Source organism: Urocitellus parryii, chromosome 3, assembly GCF_045843805.1.
Source record: "Urocitellus parryii isolate mUroPar1 chromosome 3, mUroPar1.hap1, whole genome shotgun sequence".
NCBI lineage: Eukaryota > Metazoa > Chordata > Mammalia > Rodentia > Sciuridae > Urocitellus > Urocitellus parryii.
Window position 1 is genome coordinate 119015454 of NC_135533.1, and position 15828 is coordinate 119031281.

Sequence of the window (15828 nt, forward strand, 5' to 3'; positions counted from 1 at the left end):
ATGAGCCAAATCCCAAAACTGAGGTAGGAAAAGAGCTAGAATAGGCAGATAGAAGTCTTGGACCCCACCAAGGTCAGATTTCTGTTAACAAAAATACCACAGTGTTACAGAATAGAAAGTCCTCAGATGCAAATATGAGCCTAACATAAACTGAGCATGAGACATCTGTGACTCAGTGCCCAGAATCTCTCTGAAAAGGGACAAACTATAACTCAGAAACCTTAACCTGACTGGACCAAAGGCTTCATGAAGAGCTCATGGACATTGCATGCCTTACAAAAGAATTTTTTCTGGGTCTGACTTTCTTAACACCATACATTCATATAAATCCTGAAAAAACAGCCACTCTCTGGAAACCCTCTATTAGAACCCCTACCCTGCAGTAGTTCTGCTTCTTTCTATTACCTTAATAAATTCGGTTAGTCTACCCTAACTCTTCCACTATTTGTGTCTGTGAAATTTATTTCTTGAATTTGCAAGACAAACAACACACTAAATTCCATGGTCTAGTTACAAAATGACTCTAGCTAAAAATGTGTCAGGAAAACTAGTCTGATTTAAGAAAAGGTACTGCCTACTCTCCTGCTCCGTACCCCAAAATTGGGCTGAAATTTACCCCTTATGAGATTACATATAGGAGACCCTTTCAGACCTCACCAAGAAGAATGGATTCTCCACGTTTAAAATATCAAGAGAGAATCAAATATTCTGTACAGCAGCTGAGAAACATCCAAAACATCATGTAGGTGTTTCCTTCCTCTAGGACAATGCCCTACTCTCAGGATCCTACACATTCTTTCCATCCACGAGACACTCTGCTGAAGAAATGGGAAAAAAAAAAAAAACAAGAAACAGAGGAGAATCTCATGGAAAAGTGAATTATCTCTAGCAATGTAATCCTAACAGTGCAGATGTCTCTGAAACTCACAGGTGTTAAAGCACAGTTCATCACATCTAAAGAGGAAAGGCACCACCAGAAGATGACTCCCCTATTGCACCTGGGGAACCACACTCATATGTCCAGCTGGAAACACCACTAGAGAACTTCACATGTCTCTTCAGATGATAAGCCCCAGATGGAACATTTCAATCAATCATGGGTTCAATTTTTGTTCCTCTTGACCATCTGTACTCTTCTTTATCTCTCACTAGATTCCTTCAACCAAGTTACAGATTAGACTCTCAGTTTCTGATCTCTATCACCAGGTTGATGGCTGGGGGTGTGGAAAGTTCCCCATGATGACCACTGACCCAGAGTTCTGAAAAATTCAGGCCACCAATTTAAGTGCATGGCAGCAGTTTTCTAATTGCATCAAGAACTACATGGAATGTAATCTCCCATGCCTAATGGAAATTTTTTTCCTTCCAAGCAGAAGAGCCTTGAGATGTGCAAAATCAAGGCTGACACAAGACAACATTTGTTGTTGGATGAGAAAAGTTTCACACCACTCTGGACAAAAGCTATAGAGTTGGCAATAATGCCATAAGTCTATTGGCAGGAAAAGCTCAATTGGATGAGATAGTGGCCTAATATACTGATGTACTAAATTATTTTCATGGGACTCCCAAGGGAATAGATTTGACTCACTAACAGATGTTGTTTAGTCAGCTATTTCACTGCTGTGACTTAAAGACACAACAAAAGAAAAACATGTAGAGGAGTAAAAGTTTATTTGAGGGCTCACAATTTCAGAGGTCTTAGTCCATAGAAGGCCAGTTCTATTGGTCTGGGTCTGAGATGAGGCTGAATATCATGGCAGAAGTGTGTGGTGTACGGAAGCACCTCACATTGTGTTCTGAACGCAGAGAGAGTCCACTTGCCAGATGCAAATGTATATCAGGGGATTAATCACTGATGATATTAAGACTTTCATGACTCAATCACTTCTCCACTGAACCTTTTCATTGTTTCATATGTGAGCTTTTGGGCAACACCTCACATCCAAACCATAACAGATGTAAAATACCTTTGTCACTCCAACAAAGAACATGTGCCTTGGCCTATAGAAACATTCTTGAAAAACAAAAGCATCTTCTGTGCTGACTTATTCAAAAATTTTTCTTAGGTTGAAATGATGGTGGTCCAGGTTTCAGTGCACCCATTGGAAGAGTGAAAGGGAGACTCACTCTAGCTGTCAGAGCTGCCACTTCTCACCCACCTCCTTGGCCTGGAGAGGGGCACAGCATCTGTCAAATAAACCTGGGTTCCCTACTGCACACATTTTCTTTTTCATAGGTGATCACTTCTATGCTTTTTGCTCTTGGAGGACTTGGTCAAATTCCCCACATGAATATCTCATATCTCAGAGAACACAGGCTTGGCATCAAAACACCTGGAACAGGAAAAATAAGGATAATAAACTCATTGTTTTAACAGGAAAAAAAGAGGGTTGTTTTGGTTTTGTTTTGTTTTTAACAATGGGAGGCATTAATTCAAGGCTTAAGTGATTGAAATGGAAATGACAGCATAATTAATTTGACTTTACTGAGGACATATATAAATACACTACATGTATTTCTCCACATCATGTACAAAACAAGATTGGGATAATAATTAGAATAATTAGAATAAACATGTCAAAATATACTGTAGAGTCATGAATAACTAAAAAGAATGAATTCTAAAAAGCTTTTAAAAAGAATATACTACGATGTTTATTCCCCACCTATTATCTTATTTCCATGAGGAAATAAGATATCTCTTTACAAAAGAGAGGAGAGAGAGAGAGAGAGAGAGAGAGAGAGAGAGAGAGAGAAAGAGAGAGAGAGAGAGAGGATGAAATTCAATAGCAAGGATTAGATCTCCATTGGCTCATCACCTCTAGGTTTTCCAGCAGTCATTTATCTTGACTTACATATTCCCATTTCTACAGGGACATCTAATATAGAGAAAGCCACATAACTGCCCTAGAAGCCTACCACTTGGTAAAGATTAGTGCAGGGATCCTTTTTGCACCTTCTAGGATTTTATCACACAAATATCTGTGACTATTCTTTTATCTTAAATGATAGGCTGATTTATACTTCCACATAACTGTGGTTATATGTGAATTCTGATGACTCTCAGTTATAGAGAGCTGTCCTATTCTCAGGGTTGTGGTGAGAATCAAAATGTGATTTCCTAAAAAGCCTCATATTTTTACCATATTTTAAATTGATTCATTATAGCTATACATAATTATGGGATTTGTTGCTGCATATTGATGTATAAACAAAATATAACAATATAATTTGACCAATACCACTCCCTGGAACCCATAATTCCTTCCACCCTTGTTCACTTTTACCTACTGATGTCCCTTTTAGTTCCATGGTATGTATCACCACATTTCTTTTCCTTTTCCCTATAGAACATTTCATACATGAGATAAAATATGTATACTGTATATTTCCATCTAAATTCAACATGGATATTGGTCTTTTTTGTTGTTGTTGTTGTTATTGTTTTTCCTTGAATTGTCCTTATCTGGTTTTGGTGTAGGTGTTATACAGGCTTCTTAGGATGAATTTGGAATTGTTCCTTCCCTTTCATTTTATTGAATAATTTAAGGAGTATTGGCACTATCTATTCTTTAGTGGTTTGGAAGATCTCAGCTGGGGATCCACTCAGCCCTGGATTTTTCTTTGTTGGAAGATTTTTATTACTGTTTGTATCTCATTACAAGTTATTGGTCTGTTTAAATTTTCTATTTCCTTTTGATTCATTTTTTTTCAGATCATATTTATCTAGAAATGTATTGATTTATTGGAGATTTTTTAATTTATTGGAGTACAAATTTTCAGAAGAGTCCCAAATGATCCAGTTGATTTCTGTGACATTTATGGTGATATGGTGACTTTTCTGTTTTTTTTTTTTAACCAGGGATTGAAAACTTGCAAAGACACTATAAATTTATATGGTAGCATCTATAATACCTTGATTCTGCACTGCTAGAAGGGAAGAAACATGAACAACATGAAAAAATAAGGCAAGAAAGTGCCCTCAACAAGCCAATATACTACATTTTTAGAATCCATGGTGAAAACAGTAAAAAAAAAAATGTTGGAGAAGGAGTATAGGAGGTACATAATTGAAATGTTCTGCAACCTAAAGAATGATATAAAAAAGCAAACAAAGAAACGAAAACTCACTTTGATAAAAAGCTACATGAGCAAATGCAGCAAGCAAAAGATTACTTCAATAAAGAGAGATTCTGAAAAAGAAATAAATATAAATCCTTGAAATAAAGGAAACAATAAGCCAAATTAAAAACTTAATAGATGGCATCACCAAAAGATTAATATCTTGGAAGACAGAACCTCAGACAATGAAGACAAAATATACAATATTGAAAAGAAAATTGACCAAACAGTGAAGATGGTAAGAAACTGTGAGAAGATCATCGAAAAATTATGGGATAACATGCAAAGATCAAGTTTAAGAGTTATTAGGATAGCAGATGGCATGGAGATACAAATCAAAGGAATGAACAATTTCTTCAATGACATAAAATAAGAAAATTTCCCAAATCTGAGGAATGAATTAAAAAATAAAATGCAAGAGGTTTAGAGGACACCAAATGTACAAAATCACAACAGAAACAAAGGCAAATTATAATGAAACTGCCTTGTATACAGAACAAGGATAGAATTTTAAAGACTGGAAGAGAAAGGAATTAGAATACATATAGGGAGAGACAATTCAGAGCTCATCAGATTTCTCAACACAGACCCTCAAAGCTACAAGATCCTGTAATAACATATACTAACCTTTGAAAGAAAATGGGTACCAACCAAGAATCTTATATCCAGGAGAAATAAGCTTTAGATTTCATGAAATAAAAACCTTCTATGATAAACAAAAGTTAAAAGAATTTGCAAGAAATTCTGAAATAGAGAACATTTTTGGCAAATATTCCATGAGAAGGATATAAAAAATAACAATGAAAATCAGCAAAGGGAGAAACTACACTAAAGGAAAAGCCAATCAAAGGAGAAACTAAGTCAAGTTAAAAAACAAAAATGAACAGATATACAAACCATGTCTCAATAATAACTCTGAATTTTAATGGCCTAAACTCATCAATCAAGATATAGATTGTCAGATTGGATTTTTTTAAAAAAGATCTAACAATATGATGCCTTCATGAAACTCATTACATGGGAAAATATATCCATGGACTGAAGGTGAAAATTTGGGGAAAAACATACCTTTCACATGGACTGTTTAAAAAGCAGGAGCTTCTTTTCTCATATTAAATAAAGTAAACTTTAAGTCAAATTTAGTCAGAAGGAATAAGAAATAACAGCTCTATTTTTTAAGGGAATCATACATCAACAAGACATACCAATTGTAAATCTATATGCCACAAATAACAGAACATCTATGTACATCCAACAATCTTCTCAATTTCAAGAATCAAATAGATCACAACACAATAATACTGGGTGAATTTAACACACCCCTTTCACCACTGGCTAGATTCTCCAAACAAAAACTAAACAAAGAAATTATAGAACTCAATAATATAATCAATAATTTACACTTAACAAACATATAAAGATATTTCATCCACCAATGAGTGAATACACTTTCTTCTCATTAGCACATGGATTCTTCTCTAAAATAGACCATATATTATGCTACAAAGAATCTTTTAGCAAAGACAAAAAGTAGAGATGCTACCCTGCATTCTATCACAACATAATGAAATGAAGCTAGAAATTAATGATAAAATTTAATAAGTACAAGATACTCCAACAGCTGGACACTAAATAACATGCTATTGAATGAACAATGGATAGTAGAAACATCAGAATGGAGATTAAAAATTTCTTCGAGGTAAATGACAAACAACATATCAAAATCTCTGGGGACTATGAAGGCAGTACTAAGAGGAAAGTTCATTGCATTGAGTTCATTCCTTAAAAGAAGAAAAAGTCAACAAATAAATTACCTAACATTAAATCTCAATGTCCTAGAAAAAGAAGGGTAAATCAAAATCAAAATTAGTAAAAGTCGGGAAATAACTAAAATTAAAGCTGAAATCAATGAAACTGAAAAAAAAAGAAACAATTGAAAAAACTGACAAAACAAAAAGTTGTTCTTTGAAAACATAAAAAAATTAATAGACCCTTTACTATACTAATGAAGAGAAGAACATTCAAATTACTGAAATTTGTGAGGAAAAAGGAAATATCATGACTGATGCTAATGAAATACAGAAGATAATTAGGAAATATTTTGAAATTTATACTCCACCAAAATAGAAAATCTTGAAGACATCAAAAAATTTCTAGAATCATATGATCTATTCAACCAAATCAGGAGGATACATACAATTAAAACACATAAAGTACAAGAAATGAAATAGAAGATGCCATCAAAAGCCTACCAATAAAGAAAAGCCCTGGATAGTCAGATTCACATCTGAGTTCCATAAGACCTTCAAAAAAGAACTAATACCAATACTCCTCAAATGATTCCATGAAATAGAAAAGGAGGGAACCCTTCCAAACTCATTGTATGAGGACAGTACCACCTTAATATCAAAACCAAACAAAAAAAAATATCAAGGATAGAAAACTTCACACCAACATCACTAATGAATACAGATTCAAAAATTCTCATTAAAATTCTGGCAATTCAAATGCAAAGACATATTTAAAAGATAGTGCACCATTATCAAGTAGGGTTAATCCCAGGGATGCAAGGTTGGTTTAGCACATGGAAATCAATAAATGTAATTCTTCATACCCATAGACTTAAAGATAGGAATCGCATAATCATCTCATTCAATGCAGAAAAAGCACTTGATGATGTACAACACTGTTTCATGTTCAAAACACTAGAAAAACTAGGGATAATAAAAATATATATCAATATTGTAAAGGCTATCTATGCTAAGCTCAAGGCCAACATCATTCTAAATTAAGAAAAACTGAAAGCATTCCCCCTAAAACCTGAAACAACACAAGATGCCCTCTTTCACCACTTCTATTGAATATCATCCTTAAAACTCTAGCCAGGGTAATCAGAGAAAACAAAAAACTTAAAGTGATACAAATAGGTAAAGAAGAATTCAAACTATTTCCATTTGCTGATGACATTATTCTACATGTAGAAGATCCAAAAAACTCACCAGAAAAATTCTAGAACTAATAAATGAATTCAGCAAAGGAGCAGATATAAAATCAACACCCAGATATCAAAAGCATTTCTGTACATCATAGATGAATTTCTGAAAGAGAAATTAGGGAAGCGACCCTATTCATAATAGTCCCAAAGGAAAAAAAATGTGAGAATCAACCCAACAAAAGAGGTGAAATAACTCTACAATGAAAACTTCAGAACACTAAGGGAAGAAATTAAGTAGACTTTAGAAGATGGATAAATCACACATGCTCCTGCATAGGCAGAAAAATCAACATTGTCAAAAGGCCATACTACCCAAACAGCTATACTGCTTCAATGCATTTTCAATTAAAATTTCAACATCATTCCTTATAGAAATGGAAACAGGCAATCATGAAATTGATTTGGAAATTTTAAAGACCCAGAATAGCCAAAGTAATCCTTAGCAAGAAAAGTGGAACAGGAGGCATCACAATATCACAGCTTAATCTATACTACAAAGCTCTAGTTACAAAAATGTCATAGTATTGACACCAAAATAGACATGTAGACCACTGGTGCAGAATAGAAGATTCAGAGAAAAAAAAAATATGAATAGAGTGATCTCCTATTAGACAAAGGCATCAAATGCACACATTGGAGAAAAGAGAGTCTGTTCAACAAATGTTGCTGGGAAAACTGGAAATCCATATGCAGCAAAATGAAGCTAAACACCTATCTCTCACCATGTACAAAACACAACTCAAAGTGGATCAAGGACCTAGGAATTAGACCAGAGGCCTTACGCCTAATAAAAAAAAAAAAAGTAGGCCAAAATCTTCATCATGTTGTTTTAGGCCCCAACTTTCTTAACAAGGGTTCTGAAGGACATAAAACAAAAGGGATGAATTGAAACTAAAATCTTCTTCTCAGCAAAATAAACAATGAGGTGAAGAAAGACTATATTTTGGTAGCAAATTTTTGCCACACATATGTCACACAGAGCACTAATCTCCAGGATATACAAATAATTAAAAAAACACACTGGAGGAAGTAATTCCCTGGGGGGGTGTGACTTTCAGGTTTATGAGAACGAGCCTTTGAGCTCTTTATGTTGATTACCCCAAAACATCTGGTAAAAAAAGGATGCAGTTTTGGGACAACATGCCACCAGATTCAGTGATAATCTAGCCTACCAATTTTGCTTCAGTATTGTCCTGCAGAGATGCAAAACATTTCTGAAATTGAGGTCTTGCCTTGATAAATTTACATGAGAGAACCAGGGAGCTCTTCCATGCTCCTTTTATAATTTGATAGATACCTGCTGTCCTGGGTTCTTCTTCAATTCATATCAAACAGATGAATTAAAATTGTTTTTTGATCAAAACATCAGTGTTTAATATAAGTAAACAGGGCCTGGAGAAGGAATCATGTATCTTCATAGTCATGATGGAACAGTATAATCACTGTGGATGGGATCATCATTCATCTACTCCCTGAAATTTGAGGCAGTATTGTGGGAGTACATTATGCTATATTTTCAGGAATTTGCAATTAATAAGTGCCAACTTATCCATTCATGATTCTCTGTATCAGGAAGCAGCAACAGAGATATACAGTGTTATGGTAACAAATAAATGCAAGACCCTAACAGTGAGAAATTCTCTCAGTGCAGACAACCTGCATTATTTGATTTGTAGAATGATAATCTTGTTAATGATAATGTTAGAGTAGGAATGTGGTGTTTTTAGTTTTTCCTCAAGCAGGACGTCATTTCCAGTCAGGTTCAGATAACAGTCATCTCTCTCTCTGATCCCTATGGAAGGAGCCACTTGAATCTTTACTCCCAGAATCCTCTGTGTTCTCACCACACTACAGTCTTCTAACACTGCACAATTGCAATATTTTCCTTCTCTTCCTAACCCCAAATTCCTCAATGGCAAACTATGTTTATTAACATCAGGTTACGTTGGGACAGAGCAGAGACACAGTCATGGGTATCTGTGGACTGACAGTGACCAAGCTTTCAGATGGATCCATTAATATAATTTGGACTGAGACAGTGAGTCTGCCCAGTGAGCAGCTATGGGACTGTCTCCATTTGCAGAGCTATGCATTTCCCAAGCACAAAGATGGTGGAGCTGCACTCTGTGGTGCAGAAGGAGCACTTTTGTTCTATCTGAGGGTGGTCCTAGGACGGCCTCTTGAGGTGCTTCCTGCCAGACTCCCATCAACCAGCACCTGAATGAATGCATGCAGAGGAGTAGGACAGGAAATGGCTAGGACCACATTTGCCTCAATAACTCCTCCCACTAAGACCAGTGGAGAGGATAAGAGATGACATGGGTATATCTTTCCAGGTTGGACCTCAGGGGGGATGTGTCCACAATGGCCTGGGGTTCTATTCTCCTGATCTTGTCTCATTTCTCAGAAAGGGGTAGGATCCTCACTTGAGGCAGACCCTACCACCTTAGATCATCCAGCAACTCAAACTTTGATCCCATATGCTCAACCTTGAGTATCTGTGTTTTCAGTTTCCTTGTCCTAGTCTAGGCTGACTCAGCCACTCTCGCTCTCCACAAGATTCACATGTACAATCAGATTTGGCTTCAGTGTTGGTGACTTTGGAATACACTAGTACCAGTAGAAGCCAGGAAGCCCTTCCCAACTTCCCAGTGTCTCCTCTATTACTATTCAGACTCAAGTAAATAGCATGGCTTCAGGATCACCAGCCACTTCTCGGGGCTAAATGATACTTCAGCTAATGAAGGTGTTCTGCACATCTGTGGGCTGCAGAATGAAGATGAGACTATCATTGCAATATTTGGCATGACAACTCTAAGCCTTACATAGTGTTCCAGACCCATGGGGAAGAGAGATTAAAGCCTCAGATGAATTCTCTCTGCTTGGTGATGTCACTGTTGGGACTACATGTAGCTCAGATGGTGGTTCTTGTTCTCATTAATTCAATCAGCATCTGATTTTCCTAGAATTAATGTGTGGGAAATGTCTTCCTCTTTTCTCCATTATAAGAAATTGATTTAATCCAATGGTAATACCTTCCTATCCTACAATATCATTTCTCAGAATTCAGTTTCTCTCCAGGGAGTAAACAGATAAGGAAGAAGTGGTTGGCCCATGCTTTTCTTACCAGAATCTATACATGACTCAGAAACATGGGGGCCTGAATGCATCTGGGCAGCACTATGTATAGCACACTCTAAGCATCTGGGCAGCACTAGGTGTAGCACACTCCAAGTGCAGCCTTACTGACCAGCTCCAAGTATAACGTTACCTTCTTCTGCACTTGCTAGATCTAGTCAGTCTCTGAGAACTATTCTTCTCTCTAAAGGCTCAGAAAAAATAAATTCTGTATTTCCAGCGATGATGATTAAACAGGTTCTTTGACAGTGAGATGATAATATGTCTGTACAAAGTGAGTACAGAGACTCCTAGCAACAGATACCCCACTTAATCAGGCTCTGAAGTAACCATTTCTGTTCTGCACAAAAAAGAATCCTCTGCTCATATCAAAACTTCAGTGAGATAAGGAATGTACTCAAATAAAGAAGATCCATTCTACAAAAGCTTTTAAGGAAGATCAGAGAGATGCTAGATACTGTATCCTAACCCGGGTGGAAACTAAGGAAGGTAACTTTGAGGACACCATGCCAAAGCCTGGCCTCCCTTCCTTATCCCTGCACTGCAAAAGTCACTGACTATATGGGATTATGGATGTGCATCATGAGGGTCACTTTCCCTGACCTAGGATACTCTGCACTGTCCTGTACTCTTACACAAGCATCACATCCCTTCCAGGGTTCTCTATCAAGCTACCCTAAACTGATGGGCTTATAAGCAAAATATAACTAATTTTTACTCTTAATGGGGGCCGGTAAGTCCAAGATCCAAGTGTTGGCATATTTAGTGTCTGCTGATGGCCCACTCTCTAGTTCACAGAGGGCTTCTTCTCATGCATTTACACATGGTACACAGCCACCTTCTCAATCCTCTTCTTTAAGGACACGAATCCCATTCATGAGTATTCTGTCCCTTAAAGGGCCCTTTTTCTTAAAGCAATCAGTCATTGTATTGTGATTACAATATGCACATTTTAAGGGGAACCAAACATTTTTATCATGGCATACAGTAACCTCATCTTTCCATGATGACTCCAGGGATATGAACACTGATTCCATTCTTGAACCATGTATCTCCTCTAACCATCTGGGAATCTTCCTACCCAATACTGTTGTTTGCATGGACTTTTACCCACTTAGTTTAAGAAAAAATAGACTATTTTTTGTGATGTGAGGGGGACTTCACTTAGACAATATGCCTTCAATTTATACTGATTCCCTGGTACAGCCTTAGTCTTCTCATTTGGGTGATGAGAGTATAGAAAATGTTCAACCTTTCTGAGTTCCTTCTTGTAAATGTCACTATAAAGTCTTACCAATGTGGACAGAACAGACACAGTGATATTTGCATTGTATATGGTACACAATAAGGGCAATCAATACTCTGGAATATATACATTTTTTACATGATGTGCCATCTAAGCAAATCTGGGGAGAGGAGTCATCTCCCTTGTGTCGATGGACAGCTCATTTTTTTGGGGATGGTCACTGACCATGTGATGATGAAACTTTGTTGAGTATCACACAAGCCCCAAATACTTAAATGTGCAGGGAACATTGGTTAGAGATTAGCTGTGCTCTCTTTGATATTCTTCACTATGTAGACACTGTTTGAAAATGCATTTAGCCCTATCATTATGGAATGACATCATTGCTCTTTGAATCTGAAGATTGTAATCAGGTTATGCACAGCTCAGGGGATCAGTGAGGGAGTATTATGTTAATATACCAGTACTGAGGGACTTCTCTGAGTCCTGAATGTAACTGCAGTGCTATATCCAGGGTGCTGCCAATTGGAGACACTTGTCTGTGCACCTTTGGTGGGTTATTGTCCTGGAAAATAGGGGAAACTTCTTAAGTCAATGCCATTTCCCCAGACTGAGGAAGATGACACAGCAGAGACTTCTAAAAGAAAAAGGTCTTGACTTTTTTCCTCAGCCTGAGGGTGTCAAATAGAATAGATTTGGAGGGTCTCTATATTTCTTGTTCCACAGACAGAAATCTGACAAGTGGAGTAAAGTATCACCTAAGATAAATAATTCATCAAAAATTACATAACCGACACAATTGTGTACACACACACACACACACACAAACACACATATTTATTTATTTATATATTACAATGAATCCCCACATCATGTACAACCACAAGGCTGGGATCCTAATTAGAATAAGTCATATTCCATGTTTACATAAATATGTCAAAATATCTATACTACTCTATTTTATAAATACTTAAAAAAAGTTAATTAAATTAAAAACGTTACAATCCATAAATTCTAGTCCTTCATAATATAATACATTCTCTTCTGAACTTTTTAATATAATTGGCATACACTAATTAAAATTTATAAATTCTAATCAGAGTTTCCACAGTTACACATTTTATGGCACCAGAAAATTTTCCAGGTACTAAGAAGTACAAGAGACTACTACTCTGAAGGAGCAGATGTTGTGAATTTCTTCTGGCCTCTCTAGGTGTTTATTACCTCTCATTACCTCTATATGTGCTTATTTAAAAATCAAAGCTTATTTGTAGCAGAGAACCACTGACAGGGCCAACACAAATTGCAGAGGTTCCATGGATTAAAGTAAGAAACTGTATGCCATACCAATAATTTTGAAAATCTGTGACATATTATTGTAGATTTAAAAAATTCACAATCTAAGAAAATAATTCTAGAAAGTACAGTGTCACTTTCTACAGTCACGATGGCATAAGAAATAGTGCACTCCTCCCATCTCAAAGAATACAAATATGGCCACAATGTATAGCACAACCTTTTTGAATACAGGAAACCCAATAGCACAGCAGAGCTTGGGGATAAAAAGAGTAGTTTAGTGAAAGTGAGGAAGGAAGGCAGAGTCCTAATTTCAAGAGAGGTGGAGCATCTGACTGATACACATATGATAGAGACAGAAATCAGGCATAGTCCCTTAATCAACTATTCAATTCCTCAAATACCCTTGTTGGAAAAGTGGAGAGGAAATATTGATGGGTTTCTTCTGTGTCCATATAAAAAATTGTATCTGCATTGAGAGTGAATGAAGGAGGTTGATTGCTGAGTGTCCAAGAATGCATGTCCCAGGTTGGACTTTATTCTAGTGCAATCTGGCACAACAGGAGATCTACACCAGCAAGCCTTAAGATTCAATGTGCTTCCTAATATAATAGTTAATTTAACAGTTAAAAGGGCTTAAAGTAGGAGATTAAAATGCAATTCAATTAGGCACCAATCATGGGAATATGTTTATTTCATAAATAAATATTACAAAACTGTAAAAACATATGTATATTTTAGATTATATACCCAAGAAATCATATGGAGTTTGCATCCTCTTCTATGAGAGACCTAACTCCTTAAGTTATCATTTTTTTTCATAATTTTCTGCTTTCCAAAATACAGAAAAACTTCTGAAAGGGTGAGAGAATGGAAGCATATCAAAATTGCAGTATTTAGGAATCCAACTTTCTATATATAGACAGTTCCTGATGAGCTACAGAAACCTGTTGGGCTCTCAAGATTTTGGACCATGGGAAGGTATGCCCTGTGACCAGCAGGGGACACTGTGGGACTAACCTGTGGTCCCTACACAGCTTCTCAATATGGACCATTCACTCAAAGGAGTCCTGGTGTGGAGGAGGGGCCATGTGTTAACTGAAGGGGACTTACCAGTGTGTTAACTCTGGGATAGCAGAGTCCCCTGGACAGGAAACTTGTCTTGTCTCTGCAGTCCTTCCTCCCATGGTTCCCCCACAGTGGTAAAAGAAACCTTCATTCTCTTTAGTCTGCAGTTTGAGCTGAACCCCAGCACCTGGCTGGGGTGGGGTGGGGTGGCTGTGGCAGTCATGATGGAAACATTTGCATGGACAGCCCCTCCCCTGAAGAAAGGGGGAAGAAAAGGAGATCTGTGGCAGCTCACCTCCACTGTGGGACATAGGAAGTTGTGTCTACCATGGCCTGGACTCCTTTTCTCATCCTGCTGCTCTCTCACTGCATAGGTAGGAAAGACCTTCAGTAAGCAGTTCTGAATTCATTGTTTGAATCAACTCTTCAGGTATGAACCTATGAGAAGTTTTACCATGGACACTATCCTATCTATTTTTCTCTGTTTGTAGGTTCCCTCTCCCAGCCTGTGTTGACTCAACTGCCATCTCTCTCTGCATCTCCGGGAGCTTCTTCCAAACTCACCTGCACTCTGAGCAGTGGCTTAAGTGTTGGAAGTTACTGGATCAATTGGTATCAGCAGAAAACAGGGAGTCCTCCCAAGTATCTTCTGAGCTATTACTCAGAGTCATACAAGCACCAGGGCTCTGGGGTCCCCAGTCGTTTCTCTGGATCCAAAGATTCCTCAGCCAATGCGGGTGTTCTGCAGATATCTGGGCTCCAACTTGAAGATGAGGCTGACTATTACTGTGCGTTGTGGCACAATAATGCTTTTCACAGTGAAACAGTCAGATGGGGAAGTGGGACAAAAACCAAATTGCCACAGGCTCTGACCTATGCACTCATGTTTTGATATTAAAATACATTAAATTATACAATTATAAATCTCTTTCACAATGCACTTCTTTCCCAGTGTTTAAAAAATAATTATAAAGACTGAAATAATTCTCAAACCAACGCAAAAAAAAAAATCCACTTAGAGCTAGAATCTGAACAGTGTTTTGCTGGCATCCTATAAATGATATCAAATTCTGCCATATCCAGAAGACAGTCCCAAGTGAAATCTTCTTCAGTTCTTGAGTGTGCCAAGGTGCATCCTACACTCCAGAACCTCCTTCCCAACTTTTAGACATCACACTGACTCCAAGGACCTTTCTTAATAGAGTCACAGCAAGGACAGCACCAGTCCTTGCTCAGAGTACTCTGGAAAAATAAAACTGAATAGAGACAAGTTTGGTATTTGAGAAAAGGATTAAGGGATGACTGACTGAAGGGAGGATGTTAGGATGGACCTTTCTTTGATCAGTACACACACTATGGCCATCCCTGCACCTGTGTTTCTCTGACTGTGTGCATGTATCCAACATTACCCATGAATTCAGTCTTTTGAACACAACTGCCCTCTGCTCCCAGCATTAATCTTTTCACAGGTGTGGAAGCTGAGGCTCAGAGAGCAGGAGGAACTTGCCTGAGTTCAGAGCTTGAACAGGGCCAAGCCAGCAGCAAATTATCTGGTCTTCATGCCCCAGAGTCCATGTTCTTTATGATCCTGTGCCTTCTCATTGTGCTTTCAAGTTCAGGACACCAGTCTCTCCTCATAGTTCCAGAGGTTCTTGTTTGTAACATGCCATGGAAGGAGGAGAAGAAATATCCCCTTCATTGTCTAAGAGAACAAAGTACACTTGATTGAAGGGAAAAAGACTTCTCAAAAGAGGGTCCAGAAGGCCTGAGTGAGGGAAAAGGAGATAGTGGGGAAGCAGTGCATGGATGGTCAGAAAGAACAGCTGTGAGGTGAGTCTCCTGGAAGGACTCTTGATAGAATTCCTCTCTTTGGGAGACTTAAGCAAGATCTTTAAAAAAAAAAATATATATATATATATATATATATATATATATATATATATATATATATTTTTTTTTTTTT

General features: G+C 37.3%; 1 pseudogene; it reads left to right on the forward strand.

Annotated features, from left to right (window-relative positions):
• The first annotated feature begins 14193 nt into the window (after positions 1 to 14193).
• Positions 14194 to 14757, forward strand: LOC144253741 (putative non-functional immunoglobulin lambda variable 5-48 pseudogene; annotated as a pseudogene).
• Positions 14758 to 15828: the final 1071 nt, after the last annotated feature.